Source organism: Salvelinus sp. IW2-2015, linkage group LG34 (genome assembly GCF_002910315.2).
Source record: "Salvelinus sp. IW2-2015 linkage group LG34, ASM291031v2, whole genome shotgun sequence".
Classification (NCBI taxonomy): domain Eukaryota; kingdom Metazoa; phylum Chordata; class Actinopteri; order Salmoniformes; family Salmonidae; genus Salvelinus; species Salvelinus sp. IW2-2015.
In genome coordinates, this window is record NC_036873.1 from 5,015,283 (window position 1) to 5,026,844 (window position 11,562).

Genomic DNA, 11,562 nt, shown 5'->3' on the forward strand with positions numbered 1-11,562 from the left:
CTCCGACTTACCCTGCTTAGGAGAGCCTCACGTTGTGGGCGGCGAAGCAGTTGCCGTACCAGGCGGGTGATACAGCCCGTACAGGGATGAGCTCTCATTGAATGCATCTATAAAAGTCTTGTGAGTGCTATATGGTTGACAAGCCAAATTCTTCAGCCTCCTGAGGTTGAAGAGGCGCTGCTGGCGCCTTCTTCACCACGGCGATGTCTGTGTGGCGTGGACCAATTCAGTGTTGTCCGTGATGTGTGTACGCGGAAGGAACTTAAAACGTATCTACCTTCTCCACTACTGTGGAGATCCCGTCGTATGGTAGGGGGTGCTCCTTCGCCTGTTTCGAAGTCCATGATCAGATACTCCTTTGTTTTGTTGACGTTGAGTGACAGGTAGTTTATCCTGGAGTCGACACTCCCAGGGCTCTCACCTCCTGGCCCTGTAGAGCCGTCTACGTCGGTTGTTGGGGTAATCAAGCCTACTAACTGTTGTGTGTCGTCTTGCAAACTTGATGATGGAGTTGGAGGCGTGCATGGCCACGGCAGTCATGGATTGGAAAACAGGAGAGATACGAGGGAGAGAGGCTCAGAACGCACCCTGTGGGGCCACCCAGTGTTGAGGAGAATACAGCGGGTGGAGATAGTTGATTAACCTACGCTCACCACCTGGGGGCAGCCCAAGAGAGTACAGGGAAGTGCACAGTATCCTGAGGATTGCACAGGAGGCGAGAGAGAGAGAGAGGAGAAGAGAGAGAGAGGCGAGAGGGAGAGAGAGAGGGTCGAGACCCAATGAGAGAGAGTCTCGAGGCAGTTGAGATGACGAGTTTGAGAGGAGAGAGAGGGTAGAACATTCGTCAATGTTGTTGTTTGACGCAATGCGGAACATGTCCCAGTCCACGTGATCGAAGCAATCTTGAAGCGTGGAATCAGATTGGTCGGACCAGCGTTGAACAGACCTGAGCGCTGGAGCTTCCTGTTTTAGTCTCTGTCTATAGGCTGGGAATAACAAAATGGAGTAGTGGTCAGCTTTTCCAAAAGGAGGGCGGGGGAGGGCCTTATATGCGTCGCGGAAGTTAGAACAACAATGATCCAGGGTTTTACCAGCCCTGGTAGCACAATCGATATGCTGATAGAGTTTAGGCAGTCTTGTTTTCAGATAAACCTTGTTAAAATCCCCAGCTACAATGAATGCAGCCTCAGGATATGTGGTTTCCAGTTTACATAGAGTTGAATGAAGTTCGTTCAGGGCCATCGATGTGTCTGCTTGGGGGGGAATATATGCGGCTGTGATTATTATCGAAGAGAATTCTCTTGGTAGATAATGCGGTCGACATTTGATTGTGAGGAATTCTAAGTCAGGTGAACAGAAGGACTTGAGTTCCTGTATGTTGTTATGATCACACCACGTCTCCTTAATCATAAGGCATACCCCCCCGCCTCTCTTCTTACCAGAAAGATGTTTGTTTCTGTCGGCGTGAAGAAACCAGCTGGCTGTACCAACTCAAATCAAATCAAATCAAATCAAATTTTATTAGTCACATACACATGGTTAGCAGATGTTAATGCGAGTGTAGCGAAATGCTTGTGCTTCTAGTTCCGACAATGCAGTAATAACCAACAAGTAATCTAACCTAACAATTCCACAACTACTACCTTATACACACACACAAGTGTAAAGGGATAAAGAATATGTACATAAAGATATATGAATGAGTGGTGGTACTCCGATAGCATGTCTCGAGTGAGCCATGTTTCCGTGAAGCAAAGAACGTTACAGTCTCTTATGTCTCTCTGGAATGTTACCCTTGCTCGGATTTCATCAACCTTGTTGTCAAGAGACTGGACATTGGCGAGTAGTATGCTCGGGAGCGGTGCGCGATGTGCCCGTCTCCGGAGCCTGACCAGAAGACCGCTTCATCTGCCCCTTTTACGGCGTCGTTGTTTTGGTTCGCCGGCTGGGATCCGATCCATTGTCCTGGGTGGTGGGCAAAACAGAGGATCCGCTTCGGGAAAGTCGTATTCCTGGTCGTAATGATAGTGAGTTGACGTTGCTTTTATATCCAATAGTTCCTCCCGACTGTATGTAATAAAACCTAAGATTACCTGGGGTACCAATGTAAGAAATAACACGTAAAAAAACAAAATACTGCATAGTTTCCTAGGAACGCGAAGCGAGGCGGCGAAGCGAAGCAAGGCGGATAATAATAACAAGAAGAATAATAATAAAATAATAACCATGATAAGAATAGTAATAACAATAATAATAACAATAATAACAATAACAATAATAACAATAATAATAATAATAATAATAACAGTAACAATAATATAAAAAAATAACAATAAGAATAATAAGAATAATACAGGGTATTCTATTAATCTCTGTTCCCTCCTGAGAGAGAGAACCAGCTTGTGTGTGTCTTGTCTGATAGAATATCAATTCAATGTAAGAGCTTTATTGGCATGGGAAACATGTGTTAACATTGCCAAAGCAAGTGAAGTAGATAATAAATAAAAGTCAAATGAACAATAACAATTAACAGTAAACATTACAGTCAAAAAGTTCCAAGGGAATAGAGACATTACACATGTCATATTACATTTACATTACATTTACATTTTATATTTCATATTATGTATATATACAGTGTTGTAACGATGTACAAATAGCTAAAGCACAAAAGGGAAAATAAATAAACATAAATATGGGTTGTATTTACAATGGTGTTTGTTCTTCACTGGTTGCCCTTTTCTTGTAGCAACAGGTCACAAATCTTGCTGCTGTGATGGCACACTGTGGTATTTCACCCAGTAGATATGGGAGTTTATCAAAATTGGATTTCTTTTTAAAGTCTTTGTTGTTCTGTGTAATCTGAGGGAATGTGTGTCTCTAATATTGTCATACATTTGGCAGGAGGTTAGGAAGTGCAGCTCAGTTTCCACCTCATTTTGTGGGCAGTGTGCACATAGCCTGTCTTCTCTTGAGAGCCTACGGCAACCTTTCTCAATAGCAAGGCTATGCTCACTGAATCTGTACATAGTCAAAGCTTTTCTTAATTTTGGTCAGTCACAGTGGTCAGATATTCTGCCACTGTGTACTCTCTGTTTAGGGACAAATAGCATTCTAGTTTGCTCTGGTTATTTTGTTAATTCTTTCCAATGTGTCAAGTAATTATCTATTTGTTATCTCATGACTTGGTTGGGTGTAATTGTGTTGCTGTCCTGGGGCTCTGTGGTGTCTGTTTGTGTTTGTGAACAGAGCTCCAGGACCAGCTTGCTTAGGGGACTCTTCTCCAGGATAATCTCTCCGTAGGTGATGGCTTTGTTATGGAAGGTTTGGGAATTGCTTCCTTTTAGGTGGTTGTAGAATTTGACGTCTCTTTTCTGGATTTTGATAAATAGAGGATATCAGCCTAATTCTGCTCTGCATGCATTATTTGTTGTTTTACGTTGTACATGGAGGATGTTTTTGCAGAATTCTGCATGCAGTGTCTCAACTTGGTGTTTGTCCCATTTAGTAAATTCTTGATTGGTGAGCAGACCCCAGACCTCACAACCAAAAAGGGCAATGGGTTCTATAACTGATTCAAGTATTTTTTGCCAGATTCTAATTGGGATGTCGAATGTTATGTTCATTTTGATGGCGTAGAAGGCTCTTCTTGCCATGTCTCTCAGATTGTATACAGGTTTGTGGAAGTTACCTGTGGTGCTGATGTTTATGCCGAGGTATATATCGTTTTTTTGTATGCTCTAGGACAATGGTGTCTAGATAGAATTTGTATTTGTGGTTCTTGTATTTTTGTCTTACTGAGATTTACTGCAGACTGTTCTAGTGCCTATGACAATTCGTTGATATAAATATGTTGAAAATGGCTCAAGCTGCATCCCTGTTTCACCCTACGGCCCTGTGGAAATAAATGTGTGTGTTTTTGCCTATTTTAACCGCACATTTCCATTGATTTGTATAGCAGACCCTCGCGGCCAAATTGAGTCAAAAGATTTTTTGAAATCAACAAAGCATGGGAAGACTTTGCCTTTGTTTTGGTTTGCTTGTTTGTCAATTAGGGTGTGCAGGGTGAATACGTGTACTGTCGTATGGAAATTAGGTAAAAAGACAATTTCACATTTGCTCTGAACATTGTTTTCACTGAGGAAATGTACGAGTCTGCTGTTAATGATAATGCAGATGATTTTCCCAAGGTTGCTGTTGACGCATATCCCACGGTAGTTATTGGGGTCAAATTTGTCTTCACTCTTGTGGATTGGGATGATCAGTCCTTGGTCCCAAATATTGGGGAAGATGCCAGAGCTGAGAATGATGTTAAAGAGTTTAAGTGTAGCCAATTGGAATTGGTTGTCTGTATATTTTATCATTTTATTTAGGATACCTCCCTCTCCAACCCTCCATTCTATCCACCTCTCCACTTACAGCACTCCCTTTCTTCTTATCCCACACACACAGGCTCCTGAGTGGCGCAGCGGTCTAAGGCACTGCATCTCAGTGCTAGAGGCATCCCTACAGACCCTGGTTTGATTCCAGGCTATGTCACAACCGGCCGTGATTGGGAGTCCCATAGGGCGGCGCACAATTGGCCCAGCGTCGTCTGGGTTAGGGTTTGGCCGGGGTAGGCCGTCATTGTAAATAAGAATTTGTTCTTAACTGACTTGCCTATTTAAATAAAGGTTAAATAAACAAATAAACACACAAACACACACTCTGTTGCAATATCAAACTCCTAGTATAGTGTTACATTAGCAGTAATACCCTTTCCAGCTCTCTTTGAATCGGCCTGATTGGAGGATGAATCTCCGATGCCTTCTGGTTTGGTGGTTCGTGTTTGGTTCCATTCTTTAACTCAACTTTTAAGTTTCAAATTCGTAGTCGTAGGTACAGAATACACATGGTTTTTACCGTCCAACAAAACGCTTACTTGCAGGTTCCTTCTCGAAAATGCAACAACAATAATAAATAATAAAATATAAAAATACGAACATAAAGTAAATGGCTCAGTAGATTTTTTGTTGTTGTTGCATAAGTGTAATTAATACAGGAAGTCACATTTTATAGTCCAATATTTACACATGTTTTGGGGGGCTTAAATTGTGCAGTATTTAGTATAATGATGAGTCTGATAGCAGTGTTGTGATGTGTATGTAGCATTAATGTGTGTGTGCGTGTGCGTGTGCGTGTGTGTGTGCGTGTGCGTGTGCGTGGCGCGTGCGTGCGTGTGTGCGTACGTGTGTGCGTGTGTGCGTGTGCGTACGTGTACGTGTGTGTGTACGTGCGTGTGCATGCGTGCGTGCGTGCGTGCGTGCGTGTGTGCGTTGTGTGTGTGGTGGTGTGTGTAGTGTGTGTGGTGTGTGTGTGTGTGTTGGTGTGCGTGTGCGTACGTGTGTGTGTGTGTGCGTGTACGTGTGTGGCGTGTGTGCGTGTGTGCGTGTGTGCGTGGTGTGTGTGTGCGTGTGTGGGTGTGTGGTGTGTGTGCGTGTGGTGTGTGTGTGTGTGCGTGTGTTGCGTGTGTGTACGTGTACGTGGTGTGCGTGTGAGTGTGTTGTGCGTGTGTGTGTGGTGTGTGTGTGTGCGTGTTTGTAGCATGAATGTATGTGTGTGTGGATCGTCTCGGTATTGGTACTCACTGTATACAGCCATGTTACTTTTCCTCATTATCGTTATTCACTGTGAATTTATTCCTCATGTCACTATTTCTATTTTTTCTAAATTCTTTACTCTGCATTGTTGGAAAAGGACCCGTAAGTAAGTGTTTCTCTGTTAGTCTGCATGTGACAAATAACATTTGATTTGATTGATTTGATGAGTGTATATATGTCTGGGTGTCTGCGTGAGAGAGTGCATGTGTGCTACGGTGCAGAGAGTCAGTGCAGGTGGTCAGTCCAGGTCAAGTGTTCAGCAGTCTGATGGCTTGTAGATAGAAACTGTCTGAGCCTGTTGGTATCAGACCTCGTGCTGTGATACTGTCTGCCTGGCGATAAGGGAGAGAACAGCTCGTGGCTGGGGTGTGTGGGGTCCTTGATGATGCTGCTGGCCTTCCTCAGGCACTGTTTCGAATGGATATCCTGGATGGGTGGGAGCACGGTCCTGGGCCGTCTTCACCACCAGCTGGAAGGCCTTGCGGTCGTGGACGAAGGAATTCCTATACCAAGCAGTGATGCAACCGGCCAGGACGCTCTTGATGGTGCAGCGGTAGTATTTGGAGAGGACCCGGGATGGCATGCTGAATTTCTTCAGGAAGTAGAGACGCTGTTGCGGCCTCTTGACAACAGTGGTGTTGTTCTTGGTCCATGTCAAGTCCTCGGTGTCCACATGAGGAACTTAAAACTGCTGACTCTCTCTACTGGAATCCCGTTGATGTGGATCGGGGAACGTTCTCTCCTAACTCCTAACTTCTGGCGGGAATGAACATTGGACCAGTAACCGAAAGGTTGCTGGATCGAATCCCCGAGGTGACAAGGTAAAAATCTGTCCTTCTGCCCCTGGCCAACCCGGGTTGGGTTAAATGCGGAAGACACATTTCAGTTGCACAACTGACTAGGTCTCCCCCTTTCCATTTCTCTACTGATTAGTGTCTGTCTGAGGGATCCACTGGTCTTGGGCCCCTTGATGTGTATATGCGTGTGTGTGTGTGTGTGTGTGTGTGTGTGTGTGTGTGTGTGTGTGTGTGTGTGTGGTGTGTGTGTGTGTGTGTGTGTGTGTGTGTGTGTGTGTGTGTGTGTGTGTGTGTGTGGTGTGTGTTGTGTGTGTGTGTGTGTGTGTGTGTGTGTGTGTGTGTGTGTGTGTGTGTGTGTGTGTGTGTGTGTGTGTGTGTGTGTGTGTGTGTGTGTGTGGTGTGTGTGATGTGTGTGTGTGTGTGTGTGTGTGTTGTGTTGCGTGCGTGCGTGCGTGCGTGCGCGTGGTGTGTGTGTGTGTGTGCGTGTGCGGTGCGTGCGTGCGTGCGTGCGTGTGTGCGCGTGTGCGGTCTCAAGGGCTTTAGATTATGTTGACAAAAGGTGCACCTGGTGCCTAGATTGAGTTTTACCCCTCCTCCTCCTCATCCCTATTAGCCCAGTTGTTTGTCTTGGAATATTTAGAGATTAGGCACAAGTTAATGGTATCGATTTGAACGTTAATGTCTGCTGAGAGGCTTGGGGGAGGGTGTATTTAAAGTGATGGGGGAAGGTTGTGTAATACGCAACGCTAACACACTGACTAAACACACTGCCTAGAAACAACCTGACTAAACACCCTGACCTAAACACACCTGACATAAACACCCTGATAAACACAACTACCTAAACTACACCATGACTAAAATAACAACCTGACTAAACACAGACCTGACCTAAACACAACCTGACCTGAACACACCTGACTAACACCCTGACCTAAACAGCACCTGACTAAACACACCCTGACTACAACACCTGACTAACACAACTGACTAAACACAACCCTGAACTACCACTGACCTAACAACAACCTGACCTAAACACACCGACTATACACAACTGACCTAAACACCCTGACCTAAACACACCCTGAAAACACCCTGACTCTAAACACTACTGACATAACCACCTGACTACCACACCTGACCAAACACACCTGACCTAAAACAACCTGACTAAACACACCTGACTAAACACACTGACCTAAACACAACTGACCGTAAACACAACCTGACCTAAACACACCTGACCTAAACACAACCTGACCTACACCCCTGACCTAAACACAACCCGAACCTACCTGACCTAAAACACCCTGACCTAAACACACCCTGACCTAACACAACCTGCTAAACACAACGACTCCGTAACACACCCTGACCTAAACCACCCTGACCTAAAACAACCCTGACCTAAACACACCTGACCTAACAACCTGACACTAAACACAATGACCCTGACCTAAACACACCCTGACCTAAAACCCTGACTAAACACACTGCTGCCTTTCAAGAGAGTCAAAGAAGAGATCAATGCTAAGTCTTCATGCTGGTTTTTTTCTTACATCAGTGATTCTTCTTTTCTCTCTCTTCTCTCACACACACTACACACACACACAACACACACACACACACACACAACCACACACACACACACACACACACACACACACACACACACACACACACACACACACACCCAAACACCACATCTTCATAATAAATGCCTTGCAACCCTGTAGGTGAGTAGGTCTCCGTGTGCGTGGCGCAGCCTGAGGGTCGCGTGACTAAAATGGATGGCCCTACTTGGGTCTGGAGATTACACCCAATATAAATAGTCTTCCCCTGACATCCAGCAGGAATGATTTAACATAGCCTTATAGGAGCGACTCAGGCCCTTCCTGGACTAGGTTATATTATTCATTATTATGAGTCCAGTAATGAGCCAATGACGTGTCTATTTTTACCTGATGATCACACAAGCAATGATGTCTCCGATCTTTATCCCATCACATTCATCATTACATTAATATCTACCATCCTAGGCTGTCTGGGTAATGATGGCTCTCATTCTGATCATGTACCGAGAAACACACAGAACAGACCAGTCACCCAGCCTACTGTGGCATAACATGAAATTATTTATTTATTCACCAATAACAACAATCCATTTATTAATCAATGAATGTTAATCCTCACAGGGGGTTTAAAAGCATGCTAACTGGGAGACATTGACTTGAATTGGTTTTTGGTTAGGGAATGCTAATGCTATTAGAAGAAGTGGCAATGCCTAGGTTGAAAAGAACCACAGCGTGGAGTGCAGTTTCACCTCGTCCATTGACTGCTTTCGAGGGTAAGGAAAGAAATACGTAAATATTTAATTTGGCTGAACCATCCCTTTAAATTCTGGGAAACGTTCGTCATCAGTTGATAGACTAGGCTACAGCAGAGCTTTCCATCTAGATTGAAGGGCTCGGGGACTGCAGTAGGCCTTGGTCAAACCTAAACGTGAAAGCATTCAAAAATAAAAGTAGCCTAATGCATTATCGTTAGAGAGTGCTCGGAGTAAAGGTAGATAGGCATACAATTATTTAAAATAAAAAGGGCTATATATAGATGCGTGTGTCGCGTTGGCTACAGACCTAACCTGCTTCGACAGTTCTGCTGCTCACGCCGACAGAGTCATTCCATTTTGGTACACCAGAAGTGCATTCATTTCCAATGGAAAGCTGTATTTGCCTTGCGTTGCAGAGGCAGTTGCAGGGCGTTCTGTGTGGTACATACATTTTGATTTATCGAACGTATGCGTCAAACTGTAGGCATAGACGGCTTGACAGAAATGGTAGCAGAAGGTGAATGTTGAACATTTGTTGCACACATATCCCGATGCTGCTGCGTTCCATTTAGCGCAAAAGCACTGTGGGTGTGATCGACGCTTACAATTTGTGTTGATTGTATTTCCCCGCGTCGATGGGGAATAGCAGAAATAAAAAAGACTGTTTTTAGAATAGATTTTCCTTGTTCATAGAGCAGCGCTGTTTTAAACAGTGAGACATTTCAGACACTGACTAACAGTTTAGAGTTTGTCATTTTACATGTAGGAGCTGAAGTCAGCGGTGAGGACTCCGGTCTATATTCGCAGTCTGCTGCAGCTCGCTCGGTTTACAGATCAACTCCACTCCGCTGACAGCTGGAAAACGGAAGGCTGTAGCTCTCCAAACAGCCTTAAAATAAACCTTATTTTGTTTTGAAATGTATTTATTCAAACCCTGTTTCGTCTTTAGTGTATATTTAAATAGCTATCATTTGTAGCCTAGTTATGAAAATATCCTATTTAGAAATGCAATTAATATACATGCATTTACCATGCGTGTTTTTTAAATTTACCTTTTGCCATATAACAAAGTAGTAATAATATTTTTCCACGATAATTGCCATAGGCCTTTTATCATTTATTTTAGGATTATATTATCCGATTTTTTTGTGTAAAAATGTCAAATGTATTTGTTCAATAACAAATAGTTTAATAATTTAAGGCACATCAATCATGAGGTTTTGAGTGATCATTTCCTAAATATATATTTCTACAAATTCTAAAATGATTAGTATTGACATTATTTCGTGGGCTACACACAACGAACATTACAATTAATTTGTCTCTAGTTGCCAGAAGTTATAGAGTGAGAAAGTAGAATCGAGGCCTCCTACCCCTCTCTCTTTCTGCTGTCTGTAACCCCTGGGCAGGCAGAGTGCCCGGGAAATCCCCCTGCTCTGGAAGAGGCCTGTTGGGGTTCAGTGGACTACAGAGAGATGAAGATTAGGGAAAGAGAGAGAGACTGAGGTAGAGAGAGTTTAATGTCAGATGGAAGCTTCACATAACTGTGTTGACTGTCTCACACACTAACACTGGGTTTGGCCCTCATTGTAAATAAGAATTGGTTCTCAACTGACTTGCATAGTTAAATAATGGTTAAATAAAAATTAAAAAATCAAAACATTCATACTGAATCCTTCACTCAGTCGTATAGGTAAATAGCTAAAAAGGGCAACCCGAAGCCTGTGTGTGTTTAGAGGGGAAGAAGTACAGAACAGAGAGAAGTAGTAGTAGTTATGGAGTATGGATGGGTATGGATAGGGATGGGGGAGATAGACAGAGTAGTGTCAGTCAGCAGAAGAATACAGGCTGTCTGTGTGTGAACAGGGATGAGGGATAATCCTGCTGCTTCTCCTCAGGACCATTATCCTACAGGAGAGGAACCTGTGGGGGGTAGCCTACACAGGCAGCACACACAGACACATCTGATTCCGGTGATTTTCCATGGGAATCCCGTCAGCTGCTCCCGAACACTTCAGTCTCCCGCTATCTCCTCCCTCTCTCTCCTCTGTTTTTGTCTCTCCCATACTCTCCCCTGTCTCTCTGTTCCTGGCCCTACTCTCCTCTGTCTCTCTGTTCCTGGGCCCTACTCTCTCTGTCTCTCTGTTCCTGGCCTACTCTCCTCTGTTCTCTGTTCCTGGCCCTACTCTCCCCTGTCTCCTACTCTGTATCTCTGTGCCTAACTCTCTCTGTCTCTCTGTTCCTGGCCTACTCTCCCCTGTTCTCTCTGTTCCTGGCCTACTCTCCTCTGTCTCTCTGTTCTGGCCCTACTCTCTCCTCTGTCTCTCTGTTCCTGGCCCTACTCTCCTCTGTCTCTCTGTTCCTGGCCCTGCTTCTCCTCTGTCTCTCTGTTCTGGGCCCTACTCTCCTCTGTCTCTCTGTTCCTGGCCTACTCTCCTCTGTCCTCTCTTTGTTCCTGGCCGCTACTCTCCTTGTCTCTCTGTTCCTGGCCTACTCTCCTTGTCTCTCTGTTCCTGGCCCTACTCTCCTCCCTGCTCTCTGTTCCTGGCCCTACTCTCCTCGTTGATCCCTCTCTGTTCCTGGCCCTACTTCTCCTGTCTCTCTGTTTCCATTGCCCTACTCTCTTGTCCTCCTCTGTTCCTGGCCCTACTCTCCTCTGTCTCTCTGTTCCTGGCCCTACTCTCCCCTGTCTCTCTGTTCCTGGCCCTACTCTCCTCTGTCTCTCTGTTCCTGGCCCTACTCTCCTCTGTCAGAGCGATCTGGTTCCATTCTGAACCGGAATCTTGGCCAGGCA